This window comes from Mustela erminea, chromosome 14 (genome assembly GCF_009829155.1).
Source record: "Mustela erminea isolate mMusErm1 chromosome 14, mMusErm1.Pri, whole genome shotgun sequence".
NCBI classification, from domain to species: domain Eukaryota; kingdom Metazoa; phylum Chordata; class Mammalia; order Carnivora; family Mustelidae; genus Mustela; species Mustela erminea.
This window is the reverse complement of record NC_045627.1, coordinates 202377-220384: the sequence shown is the minus strand read 5'-3', so window position 1 is coordinate 220384 and position 18008 is coordinate 202377. Positions and strand designations below refer to the sequence as shown.

At 46.0% G+C, this 18008-nt stretch overlaps 1 long non-coding RNA gene across 1 annotated transcript; it reads right to left on the bottom strand.

The window, feature by feature from the left end:
- Nucleotides 1-3029: 3029 nt before the first annotated feature.
- LOC116573744 lies at nt 3030-17773 on the bottom strand. Its single transcript, XR_004278975.1, has 3 exons — nt 17666-17773; nt 8376-8612; nt 3030-3959 (listed from the first exon to the last, which is right to left on the bottom strand). It is a non-coding gene; the product is annotated as an uncharacterized LOC116573744 (long non-coding RNA).
- Nucleotides 17774-18008: the final 235 nt, after the last annotated feature.

Here is an 18008-nt window from a genome sequence, read left to right as displayed (position 1 = left end):
ATGATGTACCCGCAAAAACTTGGAAGTGAAAGCCGGCAGGGGTCCACCGTAATCTGGGAGAGCTCAGACCTGTCTCCAGCACTCTGACTACCGGTCTCTGTGACATGTGAGGCAGGAAGTTATCCCTGGCGATGAAGGCTGTGCCTAGAGGACTCAGGTGCTCAACCCGACTCAGGTGACCCATGCAGATGCCCGCAAACCCACGTATCCTGTGCCCCTGGCCCTGTCTGGGTTATCAGACGAGGTCATGTCCCTGCCTGGTGAGCAGGAGGCCTGTGTCTCAGCCGACTCGCAGGTGCCTGCCTTCTGCTGTCTTGCGCCCCAGTAGCCTGAATCTGGGTGGCACGAGGGTGAAGCCTCCTTGTGTGTTTCTGCGCCTCACAGCACGGTCACCTCACTGCTTGGGGCCCTTCCTTTGGGGGTCCCCTACTGCATTTGCTCCAAGTCCCAGAAAAGGCCAACACCCCACTCCCCAGTCAGCCCCAAACAGTGGTTTTTACACCTGAGATCCAATCCAGGGGCACTGGCCCGGGAGGGGTCCCTTGCTTGGCCTTGGTCCAGCTTTCTTCCGCCCCACCTCATCTGAGATGCTATGCCAGGGTGCCACGCAGGTGACAACACTCCATCCTGGAACAGCCTCTTTCTAAATCCCTCACTGCCCCTTGTAAATAAAACCAAAAGAATGAAGTCGCTCCCTGGCGGGCAGGACACAAGTGTCCGAAGCCAGTGTTCACAGCCCTGGCCCCGAGTTTCCACCCCACCCACCTGTCTCAGTGTCGCCCCACCTGCAGCCTGCCCCAGCCCACCTCCGGGAAGGGGAGGGTGCCAGAGAGGGATTCCGGGGACTGAGGTGCCACTTGGTTAATAAGTGTCCGTATAGATGATGTCCCAGACTTACTTCTGCCCGCCACCATTGATTTGGTGTTTCTCCACTGAAAAGAGGAAAGGGGGCAAAAGAGAAATGGAAATCAGCGAAATGGAAATGGAACTCACATACATGGTGGTGGGTGGCCTCTTCCATGGACGCTCGTGACCTTTGACCCATTGCACTGGCTCTGCTGTACTTGATACTGTACATTTTCCAATATAGTAGGTGAGTTGAAAAAAAATGCTGTGATCCGATTCTCATGCCTCCTGCCTGTCTTGCCTGTTATGGGCTCAACTGTGTCCTCCCAAATTCGTATGTTGAAGCTCTAACCCCCAGTACCTCCAAATGTGACCATACTTGGAGACAGGGCCTTTCAAGAAGCAATTAAGTTAACAGGAGGTCATTGGGGTGGGCCCTAATCCAAAATGACTCGTGTCCTTATAAGAAAAGGAGCTTAGGACACGGACGCACAAAGAGGGCGACCATGTTAGGACGGGGGAGGAGATAGGCCTCTGCAAGCCAAGGAGAGAGGCCCTAGAAGGAAACCAATCCTGAAGACACCTCAGTCTTGGACTTTCGGCCTCCAGTTCTGTGAGACAATAAATTTCTGTGGTCTCAGCCACCCCGTCTGTGGTACATAGCCACGGCAGCTGGATCAGACTAATACACTCCCTTAAGTCAAACTTGGGAACACTTAGTTTAGCATTTGTGAAGAACAGTGAAAACATTTTAAAGAAAACATGTTTGTAGCTATTTTCTTTCAGATTCCCTACAATAACTCTAAGATCTTATGCCCATTTTATAGGTGGGGCAACTGAGGTTTAAGAGCGTCATTTACGTATTGTGCAGCAGAAAAACCCAGTTGACCCGTGGGACTCAAGCCGGCTCTTGCTCCTCCTGCAAGCACTATCCTATCAATTCCCTTTCATGAAAAAACCTACTTCAAAGTAAAAATCCTGGGCGTCTGTTCCCTCCACATGTCACTGTTGCACATGGAACATTTATAGAAATATCCTGCAAGAGCTGGGTTCCTACTGCTTCGTGTTCTATGCACTGTTGCTTAATTCAAACTTCTCGCTCCTTATAAACCTGAATCAGCTGGAAATCTCCATGGTGACGGAAGACACGTGCAGAACACACGTTCATAAAGACAAGGTGTCAAAGTCTCCAGCCCCGCTCACTCCGCAGATGAACAGGAAAATCGAAGCTGTGCGGTTCATGAAAATCCAAATGTGAGATGATTAATGGAAATGGTCAAGTTCCTGAGCCTTCCAGAACACCAGGGGAGTGTGCTATAGGCATCCCAGGAGGAAACAGGGCTGCCCAGATGTCACCCTGCAGGGTGGCACTTAATGGAACCGCCCACTCATTCTGGGGTGTCAGAACTTTAAAGACAAACCTTGCTTGCTTCCTGCCATTCAAGCACTATTATTCCCCACCCCACCCCACGTTTTATACATGATCAAAAAAAAAAAAAAAAAAACCAGAACAGCTTTATTGATAGTATAAAATAACCTGCACATATTTGCTGTGTATGACTTGATGAATTTTGACCTTTGTGTACACTTCTGAAACTCTCACTACCATCGAGACAATGAACATGACCCTCGCTTCCAAGCTTCCTCGTGCCCTTGGTAATCCCTCCTTACTGCCCCCTCCCACCGCTCCCCACACAATCAAGGATCTGTTTTTGACACGATCCATTGGCTTGCATTTTACAGAAGTGGAAACTTACCGTTGGTACTCCTTTTATCTGGCTTCTTTCCTTCTGCATAATTACTTTGAAATCTGTCTATAGTGTTGCATATATCAACAGTTTACTCCTTTGATTTCTGAGTGGTATTCCATTGTAGTATTCCAATCATTCCATAATTGATTTACAGTACAAATTAATTATTAAATATTAATAGAATATTAAGATTAATATTCTATTAATACTAATATTACTGATATTCCTATCAATTAGTAATTGGTAAAAATTAATACAATTATTAGTATTAATATTCTACTAATACTAATATTACTAATATACTAATATTATAATAGTATTCTAATAACACTATTAACAATAGTATTAATATATAATAAATTAGTATAGTATTCCAATGATTAGTATTCCAATTATTCCCATAATTGATTTATTTAATCATTCATCTGTTAAAGGACATTTGTTTCCAGTTTGGGGCTAGTACAGTAAAGCTGCTATGAATATTCACGCTTAAGTCTGTGAGTGGACGGGCGATTTTATTCCTCTTGAATATGGAAACACCTAGAAGTGAAATGGCTGGACCTTACAGTGGGGGTGTTGTTAACGTTTAAGAAAGCCAGGGAGAGCTCCAGTTTCCCCCATCCTTGCCGGCACTTGGTATGGTTCGTTTTTGAAAGGTTAGCTGCTCCCATATGCGTGGTGATTTCTCCCGGTGATCTTGATTTGCATTTTCCAAATGACTGGTTACGCGGAGCATCTTTTCATGTCCTTTTTTTGCCAACTGTGTTTCTTCTTCGGTAAAGTGTGCTCAGATCTTTTCCCATTTTAATAAACTGGACCGTTTTTGCCGTCTTGTAATTGGGTTTTAAATGTTCTCAGTACATCCCAGATCCACGTCCTTTGTTAGACCTGTATGTTGCATTTAATCTGGGATCGTATATAAACAAGACAGGCTTATTAGGAACAGCTAAATCACACTATAAAGTGAAATATACACTATTTATTCAACTGTTACCATAAGTATAAATCATACATGCAAAAGCTGCAAATAGCATGCACACGTATTACTTTTAATCCCCCCCAATGGCACTGGTGGGACTTATAAACAGAGGGACTGGAGGAAATCTCCCTGTCCTGGCATGTCCTGCTCTTCTTTATTTCTTGCGTCTTGTCCTTGGCTCCTTTTCTGCTTCCACTCTCCACTCTAATCCACTCGGACACATCGGACAAATCTTGTGCAGGATCAGAAAGGACACCATAATTATCAGTCTTTAAGGCAGAGTCTTCCTAAGATGCCCGAGCGACCTTGGCTCTTCCTTTCAGCTGATGTCACAGCTGCCCGGCGACATCCGTTCTCTCCTCACTGCTAGAGGGTTCTTCTAGCTTTTTACAGGAAAAAACCAATGTTTTAGCTTTGTGTTACCTTAGAGACTCTTCCCCCTGATTTAAAAATAAATCATTTACTATCATTTGCTATCAAATATCCCTTTCTGGACTACCAGGGAGGCTTCTGTTTAACCCCTAATCTTGAGGGAGGCAATGTCAGCTCCTTGTTCCCTCCTCCCCTCTGAACCTGACAGACCATAAGTCTGTAAACAGGCTCCGTGCCTGCGTCTCCCCATTGAAACCCCACAAAGGCGGGTGCTTTGCCTATTTGGCTTACAGTTATGTTCTCCTAGTAGGAGCTCGCTGTATGTTTGTTGAATGAATGAATGAATGAATGATTGAGTGAATGAATGCATCAGGTGCACTGACCAGCCCAAACAGGTGGATGCAGGGCTGGGAACGAATTTCCACTAAGACCACCCAGCTAATAAACAGAGACAGCGTGTGCCAGGTGAGCCTGGGGACAAGGGGACGTTACAATGGAGTGGGGTAGCTATTCCACCAGAGGCATTTCTGCTAGGCCCTGGCACAGGGGAGGGACACCCAAAGGCCCAAAGGGGGGCAGAGAGACTTCTCGGAGAAGGGATGACTCAAGAGAAGGAGGAATTCTTGAGGTACACTGATTGGGGAGAACAGTCTCTGAGTTGGAAGACCACTGCCCAGGGCTGGCTCTAAGACCCTGGGGAGCTGCAGCCTGTGCCCGTTGAGTCCACCATGGGTCCTTCTCTTGCCCTCCATATTTTCACTGGTGTACCACCATCCAGTGAGTTACGAAGTGAACTCTTTTTTAAAAGCCCAAAGTTATAAAAAAAAAAAAATTGCAAATGGTATTGAGGAAGGTTCTGGACTCATGAACAAATTTAACCTTAGGGTGATTTTTTTTTTAGATTTTATTTATGTATTTACTTTGGTATTTATATATTTGAAAGACAGAGAGAGCGTGAGCATGGGAGCGGGAGGGGGAGGGAGAGGGAGAGGGACTCTGAAGTAGACTCTGCACTGAGCACAGAGCCCAATGTGAGGCTCCATCCCACGACTGTGAGATCGTAACCTGAGCCAAAACCAACAGTCAGATGCTCTACTGACTGAGCCACCTGGGTGTCCCCTTAGAGTTATTTTTAAAACTCCTTTAAATCCTGTGCTTTCATTCTGTCCCTTTTTCCATGCCTGACTTCTCACTACTCTTGTACCTAGGGCCATTTTCCCTTGAATCTCTCTCACTGTTGTTTCACTCAACACACAGGAAACATGTGCTTTCTTGGCACGTCCCCGGCTGCCCCCCATCCAGGTCTTCTTTACCACTTGCCCAAACAACAACCGTTTCCTAACTAGCTACATCTCCTTGCAATGATGTCCTCATGGCTCAATGATATAATGTATGTAGGCTGCCCTTTTGCCAGGTCCCTACTCATGCTATTACCCAAAGGATGAGGCATCCTGATGACTATCCCACCTCAATCTTCTCTCCTTAAGAGCCACCCTTTAACTGTGAAAACAGTCATGTGCAACAAGCCAAGGCTTCGGTGGTGGGATTCCAGTAAACAAATGGTCAATAATGAAAGACATGGGGGCGCCTGGGTGGCTCAGTGGGTTACCTGCTGTCAGCTCAGGTCATGGTCTCAGGGTCCTAGGATCGAGCCCCACATTGGGCTCTCTGCTCAGCAGGAAGTCTGCTTTCCCCCCCTCTCTGCCTGCCTCTCTGCCTACTTGTGAGCTCTCTCTGTCAAATAAAAAAATATATGTTAAAAAAAATAATGAAAGACATGCACATTGGGTCTTCATGGAAGCTAACGAAGGGTGCAGTGAAAGCTTGGACAGGACAAACGGGTTTGGATGGGGGAGGATTGGGAAAGACATTTTTGAGGAAGTGACGTTTGGCTGACACTTGGAGCATGAACAGGGAAGGACTAAAGGAAGAGGTGTGCGAAGTCCCACGGTGAGAACACCTGGGCATTTGGGGGGAGTTACATAAACCTGGGTGGTGGAGTGTGGTCACTCAAGGGAAAAAGACACGAGGTAGAATGGATGGAGGAGCAGAGGTTAGGCCACACTGAGCCTTCCAGGCTGTGATAGGGTTTATGGATCATCCTCACAGCTGGCAAGAGGATGGCCTGAAAGCCAGGAGACCTTAGGAGACTTGTAGGGAGGGCGGCAAGAGCAGCGTTTGGACCCAGTGAGACAAGAACAAAATGCCTCTGAGGTAGAATGAATGGGACAGATAGAGTGTAGTGGTGGGTTGCACGTCGAGGGGGTAGAAAATGATGTCAAGAAGGGCTTCCAGGTTTCAGACTGGTGAAAGGAAGTGTCATTTTCTAGCACATGGAAGAGAGGAGAGGAGCCCATTTGTGGGAGATGATCCCAGCTCAGTTTTAAGCAGGAGACCCTGAAGTCCCCTTCCTGCTTGCCTTTTGTGATTTATTATAATCTACAGTTTCTACAACTCCTATGGCAGTGAAATCAGCTCCCAGAATGCATATATGCTTTCTTTCAAATAAGGTGAAATGCATCAGGGAGCAAAGACTATATTGCATGGCCTTAGGAATAGCTCACATGGCCGGGGACTGCAATAGTTCCCACTCTGCTGTGCTGTGCAGTGCATGTCACTATGGGACAGAGGAAAGAATGAGTGCATAATATTGGGATAAGTGAATTTTTAGCATTCAAAACATTGTGAAGTGATAGTTAATTATCATTATTATTTTTTTAAGAGACAGGAAAAGCAGCAACTCCAGAGCCCACTGATTTTGAAATTATTACCTTTTCATCTCACCCTAACGAGACTCCCTGGGCTTTGGCAATATTTACGCAAAGCAGCTGTTCTGCATAAAGACGCTTGTGCTCACATCCTGCCCTAGGATATCACGGAGGAAAAGTCATGATGATCATATCCCTAACCCAACTCCCATTCGCAAGTCCCAATCTGTATCTTTTGCAAATGGTCTGAATTCGCCGTTAAGATAAATCAATTTCATTCAATTCAAATAAACAACAGGAACAATCAAGCCACCTAGGAAGTGGTGGGACAGTGGCAGCTGAAACTAATCATGAGATCATGGATTCTAACTTCTCCCTGCAGAAGCTGGTCCTTTGATAGAACACATAACACCTCGCCACAGCCAAACACCCCCAGGCATGGTCTAGTCTGGAGCCAGGTGGGAAGACCCACAGAATGTGACATGTGACATCTGCCCATGTTCCACACCTGACAGACCTCCAGAGGGAGGGTATCATTTAGCAATTTCGTGAGTCACCCCGATGCTCCTGATAGTTTCTCCTGAGCAGGAAGTCAGGAAGGGGGGATAAGAGTGGTGGGGAAAGACATCAAAACTACAGTCACCATCAAAGCAAGAGGAGAGGGACGTCTATTGGTTCAGTTGGTTAAGTGACTGTCTTCAGCTCAGGTCATGATCCTGGAATCTCGCGATCGAGTCCCGAGTCAAGCTCCCTGCTCAGCAGGGAGTCTGATTCTCCCTCTATGGTCACAGAGGTTGCCGCCTGTGTTCTTCTCTAGGATTTTCATGGATTCCTGTCTCACATTTAGGACTTTCATCTCCTTTAAAGCCTATTTTTGTGTATGGTATAAGGAATGGTCCAGGTTCATTCTTCTGCATGTGGCTGCCCAATCTTCCCACCATCATTTGTTGAAAAAACTCTTTTTTTCCCATTGGATATTCTTTCATGCTTGTTGAAGATTAGTTCACCATAGAGTTGAGGGTCCATTTCTAGTCCTCTATTCTGTTCCATTGATCTATGTGTCTGTTTTTATGCCAATAGCATATTATCTTGATGATGACAGCTTTGTAAAAGAACTTGAAGTCTGGACTTGTGATGCCACCAGTTTTGGTTTTCTTTTTCAACATTCCTTTGCTATTTGGGGTCTTTTTAGTTCCATAAAAATTTTAGGATTATTTGTTCCAGCTCTGTGAAAAAATGTTGATGGTATTTTGATAAGGATTGCACTGAATGTGTAGATTGCTCTAGGTAGCAAAGACATTTAACAATGTTTGTTTTTCCAATCCATGAGCTTGGAATGTATTTCCATTTCTTTGTGTCTTAATTTCCTTCATGAGTGCATTGATTTTTATATCCTGCCACTTGGCTGAATTCCCTATATGAGTTCTAGCAATTTTGGGGTGGAATCTCTTGGGTTTTTAACATAGAATATCACTTCAGCTACAAAAAGTGAGAGTTTGATTTCTTTGCCGATTCAGATGTCTTTTATTTTGTTTTGTTGTCTGGTTGCTGAGGCTAGGACTTCTAGTACTATGTTGAATAGCAGTGGTGTTAGTGGACATCCCTACCATGTTCCTCTGCTGCTCTATCACTTATCAGAAGCTGGCTGACAGAGGCTCCCTCCCCCTGAGGTCTATCTTCCCAAATATCGCCTCAGATTCATTTCTCCGTGCCTCCTACCTTCCAGAAAGGGGTCACTTTTCTATTTGTAGAATTGCAGCTATTCTTTTCTTAGATCTCCGGTTGAGTTCACAGATGTTCAGGATGATCTGAATTCCTGGTACCAGATGAAGTGAAGGTTTCCCACTCCTCCACCATCTTGGATTCTCTAATCCAGTGCATTTCAATTCCTCAGGCATTTACTACACGTCAAGAGTTAGGATTTTTACTATCTTGATTCACTTCCCATGAGTACATCTAGGAGTAAAATCACACAGATCATCACTGTAGTCCAGCCCATTAGTATATGGGTTTATAGCTATTTTAGTCCAACCCTAGAGCTCACCTAACAAGTTGTATAATCACACACACGCACACACACACACACACACACACACACACACACATGTCAGTTTTCTAAGATCATGGAAATGTATTTTTAAGTTCCCTTTCAGTACTGGATTCATAAAGCAGAAACCATATCTTCCACTAATTAATTATTTTTACCTCTGAGTTTTCATCAATAAAGCATAATCCATCAGTCTGAATAATTAGTGTTTGAAGTAATTCTGTTCTAGATATTTCCAGGGCCAGGGAATTCATGCCAACCAGGAAAGCCTATTGCAGCCCCTTCTCTTTGCCAAAGGCATCTCCCAAGGTTGTCTTCCTTGGTTGGTCTTTAACCTTGAGTACACAAAGGGCAAGTCAATCCTTCTTATCCTCCTTGGCCCTCAAATGTTTGAAGATATAGCCACATTTCCCCTCTATTAGAAAACTCTCCACTCCCTTTGCCCATTCATCCTACATATGGCCTGGCTCTGGAACCCTTGCTGACACAACCAGAGCCTGGGTCCTGGGTTCTTTGTCCCAACAAAAGACAGTCTTTGCCTCATAGTGGCAGCAGCCTCTTGACTGTCCCCACATTTCTGGCATTGAGTGCAGGTGCAACAGGGGGCAGCCTCTCAGAAATGCTTGCTGTTGACTGGTGCTTGGGCTGAGTGGCCACGGAGCTAGCTGTCATTAGGACTGTCTCTATAGCGGAGGTAAGGGTCAGGCCTTTTCACCCTGGCTTTCCAGAGTTTAACAACACCTTCACCTAAAGAAAAAAAAATCTGAATGAGATGAAGACGGTGAAGGAACACAAGGAGGATAGTAGGGAGGAAATGCCATAGACATAGGGCATAGAGGGTAGAAAGAGACTTCTTTTCTAAAAATCCCTACACTCTCCCTGAGAGATGATCATTGAGAAGTTTCCATTTTATTCCCCACCCAGTGGGCACCCGAGGGAAGGCCCTATCCACCTGCCAGGGCCAAACAATAGGAGTCCCTCCACCTCTCTCCCTCCTCAAGTGAGAGCCTGAGGCCAGTTAGTGAAGTACTGTCCTTAAGTGGCAGGTCAGAGGGCTCATATACCATCAGTGGCCTCACAGTAATGTGACCTCACAGTAATGGACTCATCCACAGACTCTTTCGTGTTCTTTTTTTGTTCTTAGCCCATTAAGTCATGCCCTCCAGACTCCCTTGCCTCAGCATGTTGGAGAGGGGTGTCTACCTCACGTGCAAAGAGGGTACTTGTGCTCTGATGGAAGGATTTCAAGACTGTTGGGGAAAATAGGGAATTAACAGAGAGATTTTTTAAAAACAGTAGAGGTTTTCTAATGCAATCACATCCTTCCTTTCAACGTCTGACCTGCTGAAGGAACAGCCACAGTCAGTGCCGTGTGAGCATTAACTGGGTTACGAGGAGAGAGGGACTTTCTAGGGGGCCGGCAGCACAGCTCCGTCTCAGCCCATCCTCTCCATCCCAGCTTGTTCCAAGTGCTCAGAAACTGGGCTGACCCGTCAGGCTCCTGCAGGTGTACAAAGTGACCCAAATGAAAGTCATTTCCCTCATAGCGGGGAAGCAAAGGCAGGCCGTGTTTCTTTTAGTTTTTCATCCATGTTTCTTAGTGGAGGGGAAAGAACTGCTTGTTATCACCTTCAAAGGGCTGATGGGAGAACACGTGACTGAAAGGACTGGGCAAGGGGTGGGAGCAGGGGCCAGGGAAGGGGGCTTTCCACATGTCTCATGGCCTGTGCACCCTGGCTGGGCTCCGCATACTGGGGGAGACATTCAGGTGTGGTAAAGCCAACAGATTAGGAGATGATGGCCCTTGAAAAGACAGTCTGTTACAGTTCTTGAGAAGAGGGGGCATGCCATGCCAAGAGAGAGGGTCCCATGAGGAGGCACCAGGGGCAGGAGGAGGCTGAGGGAGTAAGGTGGAAACTGGGCCAGAGCCTTTGTTGTCATTTCTGCGGGAAGGAAAGAATGAGGCACGTCAAGCGGCTTTAGGATTGGCTAATCTGAACACTTTCAGGACTTTGAGCCACAGGGGCTGTGTCACCCCCAACCACCCGCCCATTGGGTCCCTAGTCCTTGAACGATTAGGAGGAGGGAATAGTGGCCCAGGGTGTGAGAGCCCAGTAAGGGGGGTGGTCAGGGGCTGGGGTTTGGCTGGTTTGCATATGAAAGAGCTCCCAGGTGAGTTGTTTACTCTCACTAGGAACTGGCTAAGCCTGGGAGGGGGGCAGTCCCTTTAGGATCTGCCTGTCCCCAAGAAGTCAGAGCATCAGAATATAGAAAATAGAAGGCTGTGGTCACTAGAGAGAAGGAGGTACTTTGATGACGCCTATGAGATAACAAAATGGGAACGGACCAAAACTTTACTGAAAATTTTAAATCAGCCTGCTTTTCATCTGAAACTTTGCATTTATCTTCTTTGTCCTTCCTTTTCATCTCTCCTTACCACGCAGAAATCCTGTGGTGGCGAAGCCTGGGGAAACTGCGAAGTTGACGTTGCTCTTTGTAGGCCTCGCAGCTAGTGTGGAAGAGAGAAATGATCTCTGTGTGGGGACTCATGGGTCCACCCAGGCCGGAATCCATCTTGGTCCCAAATGGGCCCTTAAGATAACAGATACAGTCACAGTGTATCTCCTCTCTCCAGACAAGTATTGCCCCATCCAGGCTTCTCCGGAGGTTCGCTGGGATTCTGGAGTGACAGGTTTATCAGGTGTGTGACAGCCTTCACCAGCTACACCCACTTCACGCCTTTCTTGAAAGAATGACTCAGCAGCTCCCACAGCCCTCACAGACCTCACAGCTTGAGGTGGAATGGCGCAGCTCCCACGTAACAGCCCCGCCATGGTCGTTTCCCCACAACCCCAGCCTGGACCCTTCTCCCAGCACTGGAGAGCTCTGCTAATTCCATGACTCTGGAGCCAGGCGTATTTGCTAAGTAAATACTAGAATCAAACGGCAGAGCTGTTCTCTGACGGGCCTCACTTCTCAGGCAGAGGTGACAGGCACCCTGCAGACCTGCAGACCTGTGGCCAGAACCACACCCGGGAGCAGTGCTACACCCGCCGATGTGAGCTAGTAGTGGGAGGCTGTGCCACGGAAGAGGACTCACAGAAGGGTCTGGAGAATGGCTAAACATAGTGGAAAGCATTGCCTTCCCCACCAAGCTGCCGGGAAGATGGTAGATAGAAGCCCTTGTCTGCTCCAGAGAAAACAACCCACTGTCCCCAGCCCCTCCCAGGAGGGTGCCAGAGGGGCCCTGAATGGAGTCATCCCATTATCAGCAATCTCCCACTGTGAGCAAACCTCAACCCATTCTGGCCTTTGGTTAATCCAGGTTTCAGTCAGTGTAATGATTAACCCACCTCCTCTAACAAACCCCTTTGTGGCAGCGTCAGAATTTCACTGACTACGTTGGGAACATCTGTGGGTGGACGTGGACGAGGGAAGTCCACCCCTACGAAGAGAAGCACAGAGCAGGTGAACATGAAGAGAAAGGTGGTCACAGGGGGCCTGGCACAGATGTTCCCCTCCTAGACGTGGGCTGTCTCAGGGGACCACACCTGCATCTACAATGGGGCCAGCTGGGGCTCCCCTGGGAGAGTCATCAGATGTGCCCCCAGGAGCCCTGGTCACTGCCCAGGCTTGCCTGCATGTGTGGTCACTTGGAGCGGCTGTCAGAACAGCCCCTCAAGAGTCCGTGGCCCTTGCAGCCCCAGACCCAGAGTGTCCCTTTTAGGCAGTCACTTAAAACATACCTGCCCCAAATTCTGCCTCAAAACTCTGTTACATGGTCCCTTTCTTCTCTGCACACACAGCGTTCCCTCTCAGCCCCTCTACTGGAAGGTCCCATCTGTTTTTGCTCTCTAGATTTTCCCTTTCAAAAAAGATTTTATTCACTTACTTGAGAGAGAAGGAGAGAGAGGGCATGAGAATGGAGAAAGGCAGAAGGAGAGGGAGAAGCAGACTCCCAGCTGAGCAGGGAGCCCAGTCGAGCCCTGGCTCGATCCCAGGACCCAAAGATCATGACCTGAGCCCAAGGCAGACTCTTAACCACCCAGGAGCCCCTGATCTCCATATTTTCTATGTCTTCCCCAAGAGTCCCATTCCTTCCTATCCTAAATTCTAACTTGGCCCATTCCTTCTACTTAAAAGGAGCATTAACATAACCCAGTTGGCGTTGCCTAGCCCAGCAGGGTACTATTCTCTACTATTGTATGCTTTCTGGGGAAGCATTTGGCTGTCAAATCATTCCTTTGTCATCCTCTGATTCATAGTCCCTATCCCACCCCCTGGGGGCTTCCCCATCGAAAGGGGGCCCAGGGTGGCTGGGGGACATTGCACTAGAGAGAAGGACTCACAATTCCTCCTCCTTCTTCTCTTCAGAGTCCCTGCTGAAGCCACAATGAAGCAACAATGTCATATGAATAAGCGTATCAAGGGCCCTGGGTAAAAAATAAGACTTTCAGGCTTCCAAACTTTGCCTATCCTGTGTTCTCTGCCAGACGTGCCCTCTTCCACATCTTGACTGGCCTGGCCCTCCTTGATTGTGTAAGTCCTACTTTATTTTAATACTCCACTCAAATCTTACCGTCTGTGTGGGAAGGGCCTCCCTGCCTCCCCCAGCCAGTCCCTGGGGCCCCATAAGAACTTGTCCATGCACTAGACCTTCTCAGTCCCTCCTCTGGTACAGTTGCACATGTGCCCCAACCTCTCCTGCTGGGCTGTGTGAATTCTGAGGCCAGTGCTGCCTCAGTTGCCTTGCATCTCTGGAACCTTCCCCAGCGCACTGCATACCTTACCTCAGTCGCTTTGTATCAGGCCCACAGGTGGAGAAATGGTAACTCTTAGCATTATGTGTGTGTGTGTGTGTGTGCCAATAAAGAGTGCCTTAACCCCTCTGTGCCTGTTTCCTCACCTGTAAAATCAGTGTTAGGATGACAATACCCATGCCTCTGTCATGGAGGAGGTATAAGAATTAAGGTAGTTTAGTTGGGGAGCACCTGGGTGGCTCAGTGGGTTAAATCTCTGCCTTCAGCTCAGGTCATGATCTCAGGGTCCTGGGATCAAGCCCCGCATTGGGCTCTCTGCTCAGCAGGGAGCCTGCTTACCCCCCTCTCTCTCTCTGCCTGCTTCTCTGCCTACTTGTGATCTCTGTCTGTCAAATAAATAAATAAAATAAAATAAAGAAAAAAAGGGAGCTAAGTTGGGCGTAGCTCACTCCGTTTACTGCTCTCTGCAGATCTTACATATTTTTACAAATAGAAGGTTTGTGGCAACCCTGCGTGAGCAAGTCTTTCAGCATCTTTGTCCAACATCGTTTGCTCGCTTCATGTCTCCGTGTCACATTTATGTAGTTCTCAGGCTATTTCAAACTTTTTCATTATTATTATGTTTGTTTGGTGATCTGTGATCTTACTGAAAGCTCAGATGATGGTAACATTTATTACCAATGAAATGCTTTTTAATTAAAGTATATACATCATTTTTTTAAAAGATTTTATTTTTAAGTGGTCTCAGTACCCAACACAGGGCTCGAACTCACAACCCCAAGATCAAGAGTCACATGTTCCACTGACTGAGCCAGCCACGTGCCCCAAGGTGTATACATTTGTTTTTAGACATAAGGCTACCGCACACTTAATAGAACACAGTCTAATCTATTTATAACTTATATATGCACTGAGAAACCAAAAAAAATTCATCAGACTCACTTTATTGCAACGTTCTCCTTATTATGGTGGTCTGGAACAGAATCTACAGTGTCTCAGGGGTATGCCTGTATACAGAAAGCACTTAAACCAGTGCCTGGAACTGGCACCTACTAAATGTTCAGTAAATGTTAATTGTCTTTGTCTCAGAGGGACAGATGAGACTTAAGTGAGCCAACTTTGACTCCCTAACATTCTAAGGAGGGGTACAATAATAGGTTATCCTAAAAGTGTAAGCCTCACTTACTAAGCATTTCAATATTTGTTTTCTCAAACCATAGAGCACCCTTACATCCCACTTCCCTTTTCTCCAATGGTGAAACGATCAAAGGTGGGACAGGGTGGGCTGGGTGTGAGGATACAAGTGAAAACAGAGTCAGAGTAATGGAAAAGCTGGAGAGAGTGTATAGAAGAGGGTGCAGAATGGGATAAGCAAGACGCAGGAATTAAAAGGGGGAATCTTTTAATTAGATTTAATTAAACCTAATTAATTAAATCTAATTAAAAGATTCCCCCTTTAAATTCCTGCTCCGTGTGTTTGTGCCTTGACAAGTTTCTTTATTCTTTTTAACCTCAGTGTAGTCATCTATGAAATGGACATGAGAAAGCTAGAATAACCTCTTAGGTATTTTTATTTTTTTTTTTTAAAGGATTTTATTTATTTATTTGACAGACAAAGAGATCCCAAGCGGGCAGAGAGGCAGGCAGAGAGAGAGTAGGGAAAAGACTCCCTGCTGAGCAGAGAGCCCAATGCAGGGCTCGATCCCAGGACCCTGAGATCATGACCTGAGCTGAAGGCAGAGGCTTAACCCATTGAACCACCCCGGAACCCTCTAAAGCATCTTTAATTCTACAAGAAATCCTAGGATTCTAATTCTAGATATAATGTCCACATATGGTCATTCTATGTTGGAAAAATAACAAAGGTTTTGTTTCTTTTACCATCAGCCTTGGCTGTGAGCAAGCTTGTAAAACAATAGCAAAATAATAGTAATAATAATAATAATAATGTTTTTAAAAAAAGAAAAAAAATCAACCTTGACCAGGACTAGGAATATTTTCACATCATTTACAAAGCTTTTCTTATTTTTTTATATTAAACATTTTTAAAAAGGTTTTATTTATTTATTTGACAGAGAAAGACCCCGCGAGAGAGGGAACATAAGCAGGGGGAGTGAAAGAGGGGGAAGCAGGCTTCCTGCCGAGCAGGGAGCCCGATGACCTGAGCCAAAGGCAGACCCTTAACAACTGAGCCACGCAGGTGGCCCGAGCTATTCTTATTTTTCTAATAACATAGCGTTTTTATAATAAACATTATTTATCTATTCTAATTTTTATAATAAAATAGTGTTTTTATAATAAACACTATAATAAAATATTATTTAATAATAAAAATAACGTATACTACTTTTATCCTATTGATACTATATAAAAACTATATACATTGTTATATGTATCATAAACATGTGTATATGATGGTTTTCATAACACTTTCTCACCAGGTGCATCATTTTAACTAGAAACCCTAACTCCAAGCGTTCTAGAACCCCTGGAACCATTTTCCCCGGGGTAATCCACTTAGAGGAGCCGGTGCTCTTGGATCGGACTTCCCCTGGACGTTTTGCCTTGGGAGAAGCATTAGCAGAGAGCAGCCAGTTCCTTAAGGACTCAGGTTTTGAATTCTCACTCTTTGGGGTCTAGCGCTGCTCGGTCATTCTGTGGGTCTCTTTTACTGGCCAGATTCAGAGGCGTGGGGCCCGGCCATGACCAGGTCGGGGGATGCTACAAAAATGCTTCATTGTACGTGCCTGCTGTCACTGAGCTCCCCGGGTTTCTCACCTCATTTCCATTAATCCTCTCCAACACCACCGCCCCGCCTCCCCCCACCCCCCCCCCCCACCCAGCACGGAGGTAGCTGGAGGGGCAGGGTGCAATTAGCCCGGACCTGGATTTATAGCTGGGGTTGGGGAGAAAGAAGTGGCGGTCGCTCTGCCACCATTAGCGGCAAAGAAAGGACTATCTTGCCGGCCTTTGCCGGCCTTTCAAATCTCCAAGCATACAGCTGCGTCCCAGGAACCACCCGGCTTCCCCGGCTGCCTGCCTGGATTATTCGTGCAGAAATGGAGCTCCTCACTCTGGATCGCGTGTGTGCCTCTGAGGCTAAATCAGTCCCCGGGGTTGTGTTACTTCCTAATCAGCTGAAACAAAACGTCTTTTGATTTTTCAGAATTTAAACAAGGTCAACCACAGTCTGATGTCCCCAAACCAGACAGAAGGGCATGTCTCTGAAATTTTCCGTGTTTGAAGATGTTTTATTTGGAAAGTTCTGAGCCTGCGAGGAATTCTTTTTGGAAAGTCTCTCCCAGCTACGAAGCGGTAGGAACTGCCGCTACAAATGCCGACCGCAATTGTTCCAGCTGCAGGAAAAGATATGTGTCACGAAATTCACCATTTTAACCAGTTTACCTGTCCAGTGGCATTCACATTCTTGTGCAGCTGTGAACTGTCTCTTATCTCCTGAACTCTTCCATCCTGCAAAACTGAAACTTGGTCCCCATGAAACTCCGACAACCCATTCCTCCCTGGCGCCCGAAACCACCATTCTATTTTGTGTCTCTATGCATTGGACTCCTCTAGGTATGCCGTATGAGTCAAGTCATACAGAATTTGTTGTTTTGCAACTGACTTATTTTACTCAACATTTAGTCCAGGTTCATCCACAGTGTAGCCTGTGTCCAAGTTCCCTTCCTTTGAAGGTGGAATATATTCTACTGTATAGAAAGTCCACATTTTGTCCCCTTATTGATCTATCGGTGGACATTGATGTTGCTTTCCTTGCAACTTTAAATCAGATGTTTCCCATTGGCTTATTTCCTTTCAAATGAAAACTTTGTTCTAGGGTGTGTGGGTGGCTCAGTGGGTTAAGCCTTTGCCTTTAGCTCAGGTCATGATCTCAGGGTCCTGGGATCAAGCCCCATATCGGGCTCTCTGCTCAATGGGGAGCCTGCTTCCCCTTCTCTCTCTGCTTGCCTCTCTGCCTACTTGTGATCTCTCTCTCTGTCTGTGTCAAATAAATAAATAAAATTAAAATATATATATATAAATTATATTCTGATAGCACTTAATAAATGCCAGCAAAAACTGTTTTTCTTTCATTTTGATTTTTTAAAAAGGTCGAAATTCAAACTGTGTTAATAAGCGGGATTAATACTTGCAAGCCTTTGAATTTTTCATCTAACCAATCCATGAAACCCTCCACTTACCTCTACCACCAGCAGCTACGTAGAGACTGGGTCAGGATTAAAATCTGCAGACCCACTGGGAGTTCTTTAAATAATTGAGATAAGATGTGAGAAAAGTCTGGCCAAGGATGTACATGATTGAGACAGGAGGGGCGGGGGTTTGAAGACCAGGAAGTTAGCTGACAGTGGAAATGAGCGAGAGGACAGAATCCAAGACAGCTCATCTGTGGCCACAAGGGACCAGACATCCTAGTTGATTAGAAGTGTATAAAAGAGGATTAAGCAGGGTCCTAATAAGCCTCTAAACTAAGTGTATGCTTCATAGAACATATTGATCCTAGGGCTTCAGGATAAAATCAAATAG